This window comes from Tamandua tetradactyla, chromosome 2 (genome assembly GCF_023851605.1).
Source record: "Tamandua tetradactyla isolate mTamTet1 chromosome 2, mTamTet1.pri, whole genome shotgun sequence".
Taxonomy (NCBI): Eukaryota; Metazoa; Chordata; class Mammalia; order Pilosa; family Myrmecophagidae; genus Tamandua; species Tamandua tetradactyla.
In genome coordinates this window covers 29,328,858-29,344,886 of record NC_135328.1, presented here as the reverse complement: position 1 = coordinate 29,344,886, position 16,029 = coordinate 29,328,858, and the positions used below count along the sequence as shown (strand labels likewise).

General features: G+C 39.4%; 1 long non-coding RNA gene across 2 annotated transcripts in view; it reads right to left on the bottom strand.

Moving 5' to 3' along the window:
* The window catches only part of LOC143667425 (uncharacterized), a 56,358-nt gene extending 40,782 nt beyond the window's left edge, over positions 1-15,576 (bottom strand). For both annotated transcript variants that reach the window (XR_013168036.1, XR_013168035.1), the window contains exon 1: positions 15,456-15,576. This is a non-coding gene — a long non-coding RNA (uncharacterized LOC143667425). The remainder of the gene's footprint in view (positions 1-15,455) is intronic.
* Positions 15,577-16,029: the final 453 nt, after the last annotated feature.

Below are 16,029 nucleotides of genomic sequence, written 5' to 3'. Positions count from 1 at the left end.
ACCAGATGGCTTCACAGAGAATCAAAAAATGATTATGCACCTTTATTCTCAAAAAGTATTTTTAACAGAAGGAAGAAGAAATGTGTTTATTATATGTAATAAAGGAAATATCTTTAGACACTGAGCTTTTGTTATCAAAAATTCTAAAACAATTGGAAGCTAGCCTGTAACATACTCAGAATGTTTGAATATGGTTCTTAAATGAAGCAAAAAACAAAAGAACCATATTCTATCTACTGTTTTTGAAAATATGTTCTGTGGGCCACCTACATTAGAGTGTCTCATGGAACTCATAGAAACTTAGATTAAGGGGAAAAAATGTACTTACTGAATACCCCATGCCATATGGAACAATATGAAATATACTATCTTACAATGCTCTATAGCGGCAATAAACTCAGCATGTCTGACAAGTTTGAATGTCTATGCATTAAACATATTGGGGGTTTTAATACTTATATTTACCTCCCATTGATGGATTTATGTGTCAGCTTGGCTAGATGATGGTGACCAATTGTTTGGTCAAACACTGGCCTAGACGTTGCTGTGGAAGTATTTTGTAGATATAATTAGCATCTACCATCAGCTGACTTTAAGGAAATTACCTTCTATGATGTGGGTAAGACTCATCCAAGCAGTTGAGGACTTTAAATGCAAAGAACTAAGGGTTCTGGAGGAAGAAGAAATTCTGCCTCAAGATCATACCCCTCTCTGATTCCTGAGTTTCCAGCAAAAGGAATTCAGATTCAAGACTTCAACATCACGCTCACCAAAATTTCCAGCCTCTGACCTGCCCTACAGAATTCAAACTTGCCAGTCCCACAATTATATGAGCCAATTAATTATAATAAATCTCTCTATCCTATTGGTGCTGCTTCTCTGGAGAACCCTGAATGATACAGTCCCAGAATAAATGATTCAAGTCCATGGATAACATTCACTGGCATTGTCTCCCCCATAGCATGTGAGTTTTCAGGAATCGCTTTTTAGTGCCTAGTTTGAATACAGGAGGAAACTGGCCAGTTGTCATCAACTTTGTGTGGTCACAGTCCAAAAACAAAGTAACATGCATGTTGCAGCACACACTTTTCTTAATCTTAATCTGCCTTCCTGTGGGTAGGATTTAAAAGTTAAGATCTGGGCAGGCAATGTATAAAACAATAAATCTCAGGTGACTCCAGTATGTATCCAAATTTGAGAACCACTGTCCTAGAGAAAAGCTCACATATTTGCCTAATGAAAACAAAGGTCATAGAATCAGACCACACCAGATTCAAATCCCATCTCCACCATTTACTGCTGGTATAACTTCAAGCAAGTTGTCTCCCTAAATCTTAGTTTACTCACCAGTCAAATGGGGTCATGAAAGCATCTACCTCATGAAGCTGCCATAAAGATTAATTAAGATATGCATGTAAAGCTCTTGGAAGAGTTCCTAGCATATGACAAATACTCTATAAATGCTCACCATTATTATTATAGAATATTATATAGCTAGCTTTAAGTCATTTATACACCAGCCAAATGCAATTCACCGCAATTATTTGGATTCCAAGAAAGATATTCATGACATAAGCAGAATTATTTTAATTACTGTTTATTTTTTAGGTATAGTAAAAATGTGGTTGTTATATTAAAAAGAATATCTTTCAGAGGTGCATGAAAGACTATCAGTGAAATGAAATCATAGATTTATTTCTAAATGGCTAGGGGTAAGGAATAGATGATTAGCCATTTATTGATAATTATTGAAGTTGACCATTGAGTGCATAGGGATTCATTAGATTTTTTTCTACTTTTGGGATTGACATTTTTCATAATAAAATGGTAAAAATAACAGCAGGGTGAAAAATTTGACACCCAGTTTGATCTCACCTATACTGAAAACATAAGACTGAAGAACGCGTTTAAATGATCAATTCTTTGTGTTTCTCAAATTTACATACTAGTTTTCTAATTAGAAAAAAATGATTAATTAAAACAATATTATCTTGTTTACAAATGCTCAAGTCATATGTAAGTAGTCTACTTAAAACATGCTTTCAATTTAGGAAGAGTCTGCGTGCACACAGGAAAGGCTAGAAGATACTACATTGACATACTAACAATAAGTTTCTTTCCGTGTGGATTATGGTGACTTTCATATTTGTACTTTTCTGTATTTTCCAGTTTTTCTGCAAGAACATATATTGTTCTTTTACCATTGTTTTTGTTTTGTAAACTTAGGTTAGGTTGTATGATGTGTGCATAAAAAACTTTAATAATGAACCAAGAGAAAAACAAGTGCTGGAGAAAATGTGGAGAAAGAGATGTACCCAATCATTGTTGGTAGGGAAGTTGAGAGGTGCAGCCTCTCTGAAGGGCAGTGTGGTGGTTTCAGAGGAGGCTCGGAGTAGGGTTGCCATATGATCCTGCAACACTGTTGCTAGGTATATACTTGGAGGACCTGAGAGTGGGAACACGAGTGGACACTTGCTCACTGGGGCTTATGGCGGCAGTGTATGTGATCCACAATGGATGGAGGTGGCCTAATGGTAGGATGGCTGAGGAATGGAAGGCAGAACTGTGGTTCATACATACGATGGAATACTGAGTGGTTACAAGAAGGAATGACGTTGTGAGTCATGCAGCTACGTGAATGAACCTTGAGGACGGTATGTTCAACTAAATAAGTCAGAAACTAAAAGACAAACATGCATCACTCATATGGACTAATCTATGAACTCAAACTGCAGTCGAGAGCATGGGTTATCAGGTTGGGGTCTATTGAAAAGGTTCCTGGATTGTAAGCTCTTACAGTAGTCACATCTATTCTGGAGTTGTAACTTATTTCTAAATTCTGAGATACTGAGCCATTTGGGTATAACTTGGTTGTTCCCTGAAACTTTGGGTTTTTATGCGATACCTGAGACTCAGAGTTAGGGCTCTGACACTTTGAACATTAGCAGTACTCCACACAGCAACTGTTAAAAAAAAAAAAAAGAGTAATCAGACTTCAACTGAGATATGAAAGAAGCTGATCTGGATAAGGCTAAGGTAATTCTATAAAAAGTTCAACTTCTATGTGAGACCAAAGGAAGAGATGTTTATTTAGCATAAACTTTATATTTTGGGTAGCACATTATCTAGTTTAATTTGTATAGTTAATTTATTCTAACACCATAATTACATGGAATCTTGAATAGGGTGCAAGATCTTGTTGATTTGTACAAGTTAGTGGATACCCTGATACATCTCAGAGTAATTTGAGCAGAGAATAAAAAAGTACTTTTAAAGTCCCTTGGGAGACTGGGGAGAAAGGAGGAAATATTTAACTTTCCCATCTGAGGAATTCCTGATATTCTCACAAGCAGTGGGGATAATGATTCAATAGGCTGAGCCCTCAATCTTGAGGCTCAACCTTATGAAACTTATTCCTACTAATAGAAGCTAAGCCTATTTATAATGCCTCAGAGTCACTCCTCGAGAACCTTTTGTTGCTCAGATGTGGCCTCTCTCTCTCTAAGCCTTCCCCCCCAAGTGGGACATGACTCCCCCACCCCCCACATGGGGCATGACTCCCAGGGATGAGCCAGAACCCAGCATCATGGGATTGAGAAAGGTTTCTTGACCAAAAGGGGAAAGAGAGAAATGAGACAAAATAGAGTTTCCATGGTTGAGAGATTTCCAAGAGTTGAGAGGTTACCCTGGAAGGTATTGTTAGGCACTATACAGAGATCCCTTTTCAGTTTATGGTGTATCAAAGAGGCTAGAGGGAAGTACCTGAAACTGTTGAGCTGTGTTCCCGTAGCCTTGATTCTTGAAAATGATTGTATAACTATATAACATTTACAATTTGAGCATGTGATGGTGAAAACTTTGTGTCTGATGCTCCTTTTATCCAGGTTATGGGTAGATGAGTGGAAAAAAAAAATGGGTGATGCAGATATTCTAAAAATGATCATGGTAATTAATACACAACTATATGATGATAAAAATATGTGATTTATTTTAAGAAGTGTTAATAGTCACAGATGTTCCACGCCAGTGCAAGATGCTGGTGGTGGGGTAGTGGATGGGATGTTATGCGTGATTGTTTCATAAACTCATAACATCTCTAATAAAATTTTTTTTTAAATGTAAAGTATCTGGGTGGTGGTATCTCTATCACATACAGTAATTTCAAATTTATGTCCTAGAGCACCAGCGTTTTGCAAAATGTGCAGGCAAGCGTCTGAAATTTGTCAAGGGATACTTATTCATATTCCTCTCTCCTGGGAGTTGGACAACTTAATGAACATCTTAAAGTCTGAGAAGTTCTGCAATAAAAAAATAAAAATAAATTGAAAAGGATATATATTGGTCTTTTAAGTGAAATGATGGAATACATGCTGTTTTTGAAAGCTATTTTGTGGAATGACAGAAGAAAAATTAAACAGATCACTTTAAAATTATTTTGAGCCTAACATAACACTAGTAGAAAGGTAGGTTAAGGTTTTTCTACAAAATGGCATAACACTGCCCAGCCACATACTGTAACACGAAATAGTTTACAAGAAACCAAACTGTATTCAATTGCATATGCAGTATGACCAAACTGTATGCAATTGCATATGCAATATGGATCATTCCCCTTTTTATCTATAAGCCACAATTTATTGCTTTCCATTATTTTCCACTGATTAGAACTGCATTGTACCCATGTTTATTATACAATAATTTTATCTCAAGTTATTAAAAAAAAATGATCTCCCCAACATTAGTTTCCTCCTTCTTACCTAACAAGCAATCTCTTCCTTTATTTGATTATATAGAGCTAGAAATTTTGGATCTTTCCTGTGCTTTCAATTTCTAATTCCATAACCTAATTTTTAACCATTTGACTGATGACTTCCTCCTCAAATACTCAGGTATAGTGATAATGCAAAACTCAAAAGTATGAGGTTATGTATTCCAGCTTCAAACATTTTTATAGCCACTCTGCTGACAATTTTTATATTTTTCTATCAATTAAGAAAATACTTTTGAATTGCATTTCCTTAATAATCATGGCACATATATATTTTTTCAATTGAGTAGCTCATAATTTCTAACAAATTCTGTCTATAAGCAGTATACATTTGTGGACCCCCTTAAATGATGACATCCCATCTCCCCCTACCCCTTTCCAATAAGTGACTCCACTGAAGTAGTTTTCCAAAATTCGACAGTGACTTTTTCCTTTTTGAAATACTGTAAACAACTTCAAGATTAATCTATGTCTCTCATCTTATAGATAAGAAAACCAAGGTTAGTAACAACATGCCAAGTCACATTGTAATTAGCCCAAAATGTTCAACCAAAATGCTGAAGGAAGGTCAGTGTCAGTGGCTTCCTACTCTAGTGAGATGGGCTAGACCATCTTTGAGGGTCTTCTCCTCTAAAACCTAGACGGAGGGTAAGAATAATTTGACCCTCCCCACCACCTTCAACATGAACTGATGACTGGAACCTCAGGCATGAGGAACTCAAAGAGTTCGCCCTACCAGGGAGTTGGGAGAGAAGGACAACCACCGATAACGATGTCAGCATTTATGAACAATAATCACAATGGGACTCCCTATACATTTAGGAATTGAAACATGCCCCCCACAAAAGATTGGTACAAGTCTTAATCCACATTCTTGTGAGTGTGAACCCATCTGTAAACAAGGCCTTTGAAGATATCAGTTAAAGGGTGGACTACTTTGTGAATAGCATCTTCAAAGATGCCATTTATGAGCCCAAATTGAATCAAGGTGGGCCTTAATCCTTATGACTGGAGTCCTTATAAGCAAGGGAAATTCAGATACAGTCGGCCAGTGGAAGCCAGAGAGAGGAAATGCCATGTGACAGGATTACTATAGACTTTGGAGAAAGCACAACCTCACTGATACTTTCATCTTGGACTTCTAGTCTCCAAAAATTGAGTCAATAATTTCCTGCTGTGTAAGCCAATCCATTGTGTGGTATTTGTCATAACAGCTTTGGCAAACTAAGACCCCACACCTAAGGGTTCATGACAAAACTCCATAGGAATGTTTGGAGTCCCCTTGGATTGTTAATGTAGTGTAACTCATGAGGACAGAGATTCTTGGGGTTTATGGCGACTTGAGCCAGGAAAGGATATCCAGCAGTCTACATAGTAGTTCCCATTTTGATGCATTACTGTATCTGCCAGGTACAAGCCTCATAAATGTGGCACTCTTTTTCTTTCCTGTCCTTTATATATCCAGAATATATAGAAACTTGATATTTGAAGCACACCATCATTTCTATCTGGCATGTGGAGAAGATTTTGCCTTCTCTTCTACTACCTATCTTGTAGATATAAATTTTTCCTTCTATCACAGCTGAATTTCTCTAATTCCTAATGGGCTTCTCTGAATTCAATATCTTTGCCTCTAGTCTCTATAGAATTGTCATAAAAATCCTTTTTAAAACACTGCTTTCTACCAATCGCTTTCCCTGCTCAAGAACACTTATGGCTCTTTCTTTTGGTACTTATAAACCTCAAATATCTTTATTTCAAGTCTCTCTGTAATCAGACTCCGAACTATTTATTCTACTTTCTTAAACCTCATCTGAACCTAACCTACATAGGGAGAATTCCATTTTCAACATTTAACAACTCACACTTTCAAACACATTGTATATTCTCTATTGTCTTTCATGTGCAAAAGTTATTTGATACTTTACCAGCAATGATTTTTTTAGAGCTTTTCATACTTTTATTTTATAAAGCTTTGATATTTAGTCCACATGCCATACCATTCACCCATTTAACATTCAATTCAGTGGTTTTCAGTATCATCAGATTTGTAAACCATCACAACGATGTTTTAAGGACAGTTTTTATCACCACAAAAAGAAATCATATATATGTGTATATATACATATATATATAAGCATGTAAAACAAAGGAAAAAATGACAACTGATCAATAGCTCTGATTAGAAATAATTCCTGCACTAAAAAAATCATTACTAAAAACTTAATAGGAAAAAAATAAAAAGAGCTTCTATACATTAAAAAGCAAACAGACACACGAGGGAAAAAATAATAAATATGAAATATTTTATATAAAAATAGAAATATGCTGAGCTGTTTTGAAAGGATTTATGTACCCTAGAAAAGCCATGTTTTGGTCCTAATCAATCTTGTGGGAGCAATGTTTTTTTTCTAATCCCTATTCAGTACTATAGGTTGGAAACTTGATCAGGTTATCTCCATGGAGGTGTGACTCAATCAGTTGTGGGCATTCAACTTGATTAGATGGAGATGTGTCTCCACCCATTCTACTCGGGTCTGGATTAGTTTACTGGGATTTTAAAAAAGAGGAGACATTTTTGGAGAATGAGGAGAGCGCCACTGAACCATGACAGAAGGATGAGCGACCAACAGAGTCTAGCGTCCAGTGACCTTTAGAGATGAAGAAGGAACATGCCTCCTGGGGAGCTTCATGAAGCAAGAGGCCTGGAGAGAAAGCTAGCAGATGCTGCCATGTTTGCCATGGGCCATTCCAGCTGAGAAACACTGAACGTCATTGGCCTTCTTGAACCAAGGTATCTTTCCCTGGATGTCTTAGATTGGACATTTCTATAGACTTTTTTAATTGGGACATTTTCTCAGCCTTAGAACTGTAAACTAGCAACTTATTGCCATTCCGTTTCTGGTGTATTGCATTCTGGCAGCTAGCAAACTAGAACATATGTTCAACTGCATTAGTAGTCAAAGATAAGCAAATAAAGACTAATAAGATACCATCTTTCCTATCAATTTAACAAAAAAAAGTAATAAAAATAAAACAGTCTATCCTGGTGACACCACGGTGAGATGAGCAAGCTCACACATTGCTAGCATATGAAGATTGGTGCAAACCCTCAAGAAAGGTTTACATGTCAAAATTTAAAAGATACTTAAATTCCTAGGAAACTACCCTAAATAAGCTTTCATAATGATTTATTAGGAAGGCACTCATCACAATATTTTTTTTATGATTATAAAGTTGTAAAGAACTTAAGAAAAAAAATGAATTAAAATACAATGCTTCAAATGATGGAGTGATAGGTAACATTTAAATATCATGTAGTCTAGAATTTTAAAGCAGGAAAAGCTCCTAGGGAGGGAAGGGGAAGCAATGTTCGAATACAAAAATCATACATCTCATGAGATGACTATTCAATTAGACTAATGGATATATTTATGCAAAAAAGTTTACTACATCGAAATGTAAATGGCAGTGCTAATGCAATCCTGGAGATAGTGTCCCTGTTACTTTCTACTTTATATTTTTCAAATATAAACTTATTGTCAAATGTTTGATGATCAAACTAATCCAAAATAACTACAGCTTTTTTTTTTATAAGAAGCTAGTTGCTATTAATAGAGACTTAAAGACTCCTATAGAAATGAGAGAAGGTACATGGAAAGTGAAAGAGTTCAGCATTTTCTGACATAGGAAAAAAAACAAAGAACTTTCCACTGAAAGGAGACAAATAACTGGCAATAAGGTGGCTGCGATTTTAACAAATCCTTTTCTTTGGTATTCTTTCTTAGTGATCCTCTGTGCCTCAGTTTGTCCAAAGGCACTGGGGTCTGTTGCCATGGAACACATGATGCTTAAGCCAATTGCTTGCTGAACTGGTGCATATGCAACGCCCCTTCACCCCAAGTGCCCCCCTAAATAGAGGCAAGCATTTCCCGCCCTTTTTTCCTTTGTACTCTGGCTCTTTCTAGGTCCGAAGGAAAGTCAAAGGACTTTTAGGATCAGCATCTAAGAAGTTTTAAGATGGTATTATATGTTTCTTCTGTTACCCCAGTTTCTGTACATCTCACACCAGCACATCACAGACACAGCCTGCAAAAGCTAGAAGCCCAGGTTTGCCCCATGCTGGTAAAAAAAAAAAAAAGCTCCAAGTTGGTAAAAACAGCTGTGATATTAAATAACTCACTGTGCTCTTGGCACAGTCTTACACAGGTAGTTGACTTACTTTCCTGGATGCACATTGCAGGTACTGCATGAAGTGAGAGAAGGGTCCTCTCCTTCTCGGTTTTTTGCCTCCTCTCTTTCCCTTACTTCATTGTCCAACATGCCCCCACTGTGACTTCTGCCCACAACCCAGAACCCGCACCGAGCGTGTTTCTCTTGGTGCTCCTTTCCTGCCCAGTCCCTGGCATGAGCTGTTGGTGGGCCCAGGGACCCAGTTCAGTTTTGCTTCCTAATAGTAAAGGGATCATTCAGGGTCATAAATTACAGTGAACGGGCCCCGTTTCAATGCTGAGACTCTAAGCATATATACCAGCACATTCATTTCCTATGCTGCTGCAACAAGTTCCTGCAAACCTGGTGACTTAAAACAACACAAATGTATTACCTTACAGCTCAGCAGGTCAGAGGTCTAAAATGGGCCGGCAGGGGTCAGTCCATTCCTTCTGGAGCCTGGATGGGAGAATCCATCTTCTCGCATTTTCCAGCTTCTCTAGAAGCTGCCTTCAGTAAGCTGCACCCCAACTTCTCCACCTCCCCTTTCTCCCTCTTATAAGAGGCTTGCGATTACCTTGCTTCCATCTGAACAATCTCCCCATCTCAACACCCTTAAAGTAATCATAATACAAAGTCCCTAAGGTAACATTCACAGGTTCTGGAGTTAGGACCCACACGGCTTTGGAGAACCATCCCTTTGCCTATGACAGCCACAGCTTAGAATAAACATGTATTTTTGTTCTGGCAATAACTTACTTCCGAATGTCGCCATTGAACACTTGGTTTCTAAGAAGAGCAGTTGCACGTTGTCAACATCCCAACTGAAACACCCAGGAGTGGTCATGACAGGTAAGTTATTCAAATATATACTGGTTGATAAATAGCCTCTACCTCCAGCTCCACCCCCACATCCCACCTCGCTGAGGCTGATCCGATCCTTCTGAGGAAGCCCTGGATCTCGCTAAAATCTTAGTCGCTGAAAGGGTTACACCTGGCAGAGCCACCTGCTGGGCAGATGCACAGCTGTTGTCCATTCCGACTGGCCACTGCCCCGTCCACTCAGGCTGATAAACATTTGGAATCACGCCCCTGCACCACTGTGGTGCTGAAGACAATATGCACCCGACCAGCCTAGTCTAGTTGTTAAAAAAATAAATTCTAGCCTAGTGGTTCTCAAACTTGGGCAAAACCACCTGGAAAGCTTGTTAAAATGCACATTACTCCAGCTGTGATGGGAGCACAGCATGAGGATTTGTAGGTAATACTACTGAGCTGTGTACATAAAAGAGGTTAAAATAGGAAAGAGGTTAAAAAGTTGTAAATGTGGAACCAGATTTAAAAGTTTTTAAAAACCATAGCACTGTGCGGTGCAATGATGGCTCAGTGGCACAATTCTCGTCTGCCGGGCCGGAGACGCGGGTTCGATTCCCAGAGCCTGCCCATGCAAAAAAAAACAACAAAAAACCATAGAACTTGGGTGCAGGAATAGTTCAGTAATAGAATGCTCACCTTCCATGTGGGAGGCCTAGGTTTGACTTGCAGACCATGCAACCTCCCCTCCCCCATTTTACCATTTTTCTATGGTAAAAACCACAGAACTCTACAACAGAAATAGTGAACCCTAATGTCAATTATGGACCATAATTGATAGCAGTGTTAGTCAAGGTTCTCTAGGGCCACAGGACATACATGGGTGTGTAAATATTATAGGCTTATTCTAGGAATTGACTCACACTATAGGGCTGGGCAAGTCTGAATTCCGAAGGGCAGGCCACAGGCCGGGAAGCCTATTGAAGGCTTTGGATGAATTTCCCAGGAGAAGCTGGCTAAAGGACAAGTAGAAATTCTTCCTTCTGCCTGCTGAAATCATCAGTTCTCCTTTAAAGACTAGGACTGATTGGATGACACTTCTCTCACGGCTGGAGGCAATCTTCTTAGTTCATTGTAGATGTAATCAGCCATAGATGCAATCAATTCACTAATGATTTAAATCCACAAAACACGTTCCCAGTAGCAAATCAGGCCAGGCTTGCTCGACCAAACAAAAGGACACCATAATCTAATTTTTTTGAGAAGTCGGGGTGTTTTTTCAACCAAACAACTGGACACCATGAATTTACAAGACAATTATATGGTTTAATAGTCTTTCATCGATTGTAACAAAAGGGCCACACTAATGCAAAGTGTTAATGATAGGGAAAACTGGATGTGAGGGGGTACATGGAAACCGTACTTTCTACATGGTTTTTCTGTAAACCTACAACTTCTCTGAAAAAGCACCACACACACACACTGCTAAAAAAAAAATTCAATAAAACCTGGCTGGGCCACACCCTCAGAGATTCCCCTTCTGGAGGTCCAGGGTAGGGCCTGAGATTTTGCATTTCTTGCATTTCTCACAATTCCTGGGTATGGTGGCACCTCCCTTTCCACTGGCAGCACCCTCCAGAGCAGGCCTCAGGCACCTCAGTGTGCGTAAGAATCACCTGGAGGAATCCTGTAATGCAGTCCCATCCTGTAGATCTGGGGTAGAGCCTGAAATTCTGCATTTCTATCAAGTTCTCAGGTGATGCCAAAGCCTCAGGCCCTTTGCCACCTCCAAGAACAAGCTCTTAGAGGATTAAAGAGAATCTGCCCTTCTCCACATAATCAAGTCCTACTTACAAATCTCTTATCCTCTCTGTATGCAAGTCCTGTCCCATCTCCCTTCCCTCATTTATTTTTCCTTTTTAATTTAATTTATTTTTTCACTTTGCCTTCAATTGACTCGTCCCTGCTCCCTTTTCTTTTTTCTCCATTCTGTCATCTCTCTCTTTCCCTTCTCTCTATGATTTTTTAGATTTTTCAAGACTCAAAATTCCAACCCACTCTGAGGATTCCACCTCCCCACTTCACCCCTAGTTAAATTAAAAACAAAATGAAACACCATGACTTCTCAAAAACAGACTCCACCCAGTCTGCCGTGGAGCGTCATGATTCCAACAATGAGTCAGAAATGAGTCTAGAAAATACAAGTGAACACAAGTCAGGGAAACAAAGACGGCAGTCAAATGTAAAAGAAAGTCCAAATTGCTCTTTTTCTAGAAAATATTTGAACAGAAACTTTTTTCCAGGGGGAGAGCTTTGTCCTGCTTATTAAATAGGCCCCCTTTCCTCAAAACACAACAGACATCAGTTTTCATGAACTTATCCATTTCCTGGATTTTAATGGTGCTTAATTCTAGCTGACATCTATGAGCCACCAGCTTGGGCTCTCCCTGCCCTTGGGCTGGGCAAGCTTCTTCACTGCAAATTCTGTGGAAAGGTCTAGAAATACTAGCATTGTAGGGCAGAAATACTGGCCCAGTTCTGGGAACTGGCAGGAGTTTGCTACCAGCCCGAAGGGAGCGCAGTTTAATATTGTGCCTAAGAGTTAATTCTGTATTATCTTTCCAAATGCAATGGCAAGAAGTTTAAAAACTAATTCTGCAAGGAAAAAGAGGGTGGAGGGATAGATGTCTTCCTGTCACAGAGTAGAAAGAATCCACTCTAAATTCAGTTCATCCGGTCTTGAATAACTTTCTAACAGACCTTCATATTTTCGTTGATCCGGTGTAGCTCCCTATGTGACAGGTGACTCAGATTTGGGTCCAATACTAAATTAGACACTTGTAGTTGCAAGGGATCAGGAGCTCAACCCCAGGCGAGTGGAAAATCCCACCCCTGGCCCATGAAGAACACCCGGTAATAGGGCCAGGATGTGGGAATCACACAAACCTGTTTTTGCAAAAGCCAATAGCACCCTTTGCTTCTGTAGATAAGCTTGCTTGCTTACAGCTGCAAAACCAGGATGTGGGTCTGTGAAACTAATGCCACTTCTCTGCTTCTGTGAATAAGCTTGCGGTTTCAGCCTTTATAAGCCCACCCTGCAAGCCCCATGGGGCTGCTCTCTGAATCCTCCTTCTTGGGGTTTCTGAGGCAGTCGCCAGCCGGCTAATAATTACTCCAAATTGGCTTGCAGTTTTGGAATTTGTGGTCTGCCTTTTGGTGCACCCCACAACATTAGTGAGAAGTTATCTAAACTTGCTGATGACCTCCGTCATCTCATTTGTAGAGTGAGCACAACCACCCTTAATTAGTTGAGTAATTGTAAGATATCACAATGTGTGTGTGTGTATTGAAAGTGATACCTAGAACCAAGCCCATACTTTCAAGCAGTGGGTCTCAACCTCAGGCAGTTTCGCATCCCAGGGCACAGGTGGTGATGTCTGGGGACATTTTTGATTGTCACAACTTGGGGCTGCTACTAGTATCTAGCGGTAGAGGCCAGGGATGCTGCCAAACTTTTATCTACCTTGCAGAGGACAGCTTCCCACATAAAAAGAATGTCCAGCCCAAAACATCGATAGTGCTGGGGTCGAGAAACCCTTCTTTGAAGGCATTCAAACATGTGTCGCTATCCATCTCTCCTTCTGGAGTGAAATAGCAAGAAAAGAAGAAGGCGATGAAGAGAAGTCCTTCTAATAAAATTCCTGACTGTGACGATGGAAGCAAAAGGCCTTAAAATCAGGGACTCAAACTCAATGCCTATAGGGGCCAGGTGAGTAATATAAATCAAACAGATCAGAGGCCAAATAAAAAGAAAAAAGAAATGGGCAAAGACCTTAGAAATACTTTAAATACCTTTTATCTTAATAGAAGAAAAACAGCTGTACACACTACACAAATGGCACTGCCATGCCACTTTGAGTTCTGGAAGCAATAGAAGGTGTTGGGGTTAAGGACCCACTGGAAAGAGAACAGCCCCTCTAGAGGGGCCCTGACCACTCACTGCTGCTGACAGTTACTAGAGGCCCAGTGTCGCCAGATCTTATGACTTTTACCAAGAGTAGTGAGCTTTTTTTTTCCCCTGAAATGTTCCAGTCCATAAAGGTGGGCAACTAATACAAATCTGTTGTGGCCAACAGAGTGTGCATCAGAAGGTATGAACGGCTAGATCGCCCATTATGCTTCAGAGCTGGCTTCTGTTCCTTCTTAGAGTTCTACCAGCCCAAAGCAAGCACAGTGAACTGCTGTTTGCTTTCTACTAAGAGATAGGAAAGCCCTTTCAGAAGTGGAAACTCAGAAGGCCAGAACGGAATGCATGCCTTTGCTGGCTTGGTCTGGGAACTGTACACATTTTATATCTGCTAATTCTCTTAAGGCCCTTTGAGGCGGGCATTGCCCCATTTCACGGATAAGGAAATAGAAACAGAGAAGCAACCATCTGCTCAAGATCTCACAATAGCAGAACTCAGATGTAAAACTGGATTATTTTATTCAAGTTTAGCCTCAAATACACCAGGAAGTAGAAACATAACATTTGCCTAACTCCAACACTCATTTTCCTGACCACAGTTGGGGATCTCAGAAGCAAGTTTAGAGCACTGGGATGCTGGTTAGTAAATATGCATTTCACAGCATTAGTGATCCATGGATCAAGATGTCACCAAAGGCCTAGGTTTCCTCTATGTCTCATCCCTGCTTTCTGAAATGTTAGCCTTAAACAAAGATTGGGTTCCTGTGTGTTTTTAAATAACTGCCAGCAGCTTCTTGTTTGCTTTCTCTTCGTTAACCCTTTGCCTGGACTTCTGGATAACTGATTGGAATAAGAAAATCAGGTTCTACCCTTGGCTTTAGGGATGAGGTTAATCCTATGCAAACTGCATAGCTACTGCAGAGTGGAGGAGGCCTAAATTCACTCAAAGAAAAATCAGTGAACTTTCGGTGGGAGACGGGGGACATAGATACTTGAAGGAAACTGACAAATGTCCATACAAAAACCAACCTGATCTGTGGCTGAACAAGAAATACTGTGTTTCATGTTTAATCTAGCATGCATGGAAAGGAAAGGCAGGTAACTCATTTCTGAGAGATCTGGCTGGATAAATGGAAAAACAAAAAAAGGAGGCTTTTGCTTTTTTTTTTGTTTTACTGTAGAAGAGGATCATTGAGCATGCCCATGTTTGACAGCGGTAGTGGGTATTGTCCTAACATTAAATTATGAGAAATGAGAAGTCATCAGGTACAGGATTTGGCAAACTATTGCTGTTTTTTACTACAGCCCATCAGCCAGGAAAGGGTTTTGCAATTTTAGAAAGCTGTAATAAAAAAACAAAATATGCAACAAAGACAGTATGTGGCCTGCATCTGACAAAATTTTAAAACTCAAAATATATATATATGTATATATATATATACATATATATATACACACACACATATATATATCATGTAGCCTTTTCCAGAAGCAGTTTCCTGAACCCTGATTTGGGATATAAAAAGTGAAGTTTCCTTACCTTCTAAATAATGACAGCAAAATAACAAAGTTTAGGAAATCTGACTCATAAAACCAAATTTATGGGAAATGTATTATATGAAAGCTTTAGTATTTTTCTCAACTGCAAAATAACTGCTGCAAAATCCTGAATGAAAACTCCTTTCGTCTACATACCTTTATTTTATTTATTTCCTCTCATTTGGTGATTGGTGGGGAAGGACAGATTATTGACTCTGCATACAAGGGCCTCGGTTTGCTGATTCTTGGCTAATCAAAATCATGACATAAAAGTTTGCCAAAGTTCCGGACTCTATGTCCACTGATGTCATAGAGAAGTTAGCTTTGTATTGCAGTTCCGGTCCTGAAACAGGTTCGGTGGGCCAACCCAACCAAGAGGAGACTTCTGTCAACTATTCCCCAGAGGGAGTCATGTTGCAGATTATTAAAATCTCGGCAAGTATTTATGTGGCTTCACTGTACATGTTAAAAGGTTGCATCTTGAGAGCAGTTTGGTAAACTTTAAGAATTATTTTCTCCATCCCTTATCCCCTTTTTGCTCTGTAACAAGGGTAAATTGAAAAATCCTTACTCTTCTGCTTTTTTCTTGAGAGATGGTGCAATATGGAGCAGTAGCCATGGAACAAACTGATCAAAAAGGGCTTTGGTTTTCCCTGAGTCCTATTACTTGCCCTGATTCTAGCTGGATGCAGGCCAGCACCCAACGTGTCCTCTACCTGGACCCACTGAT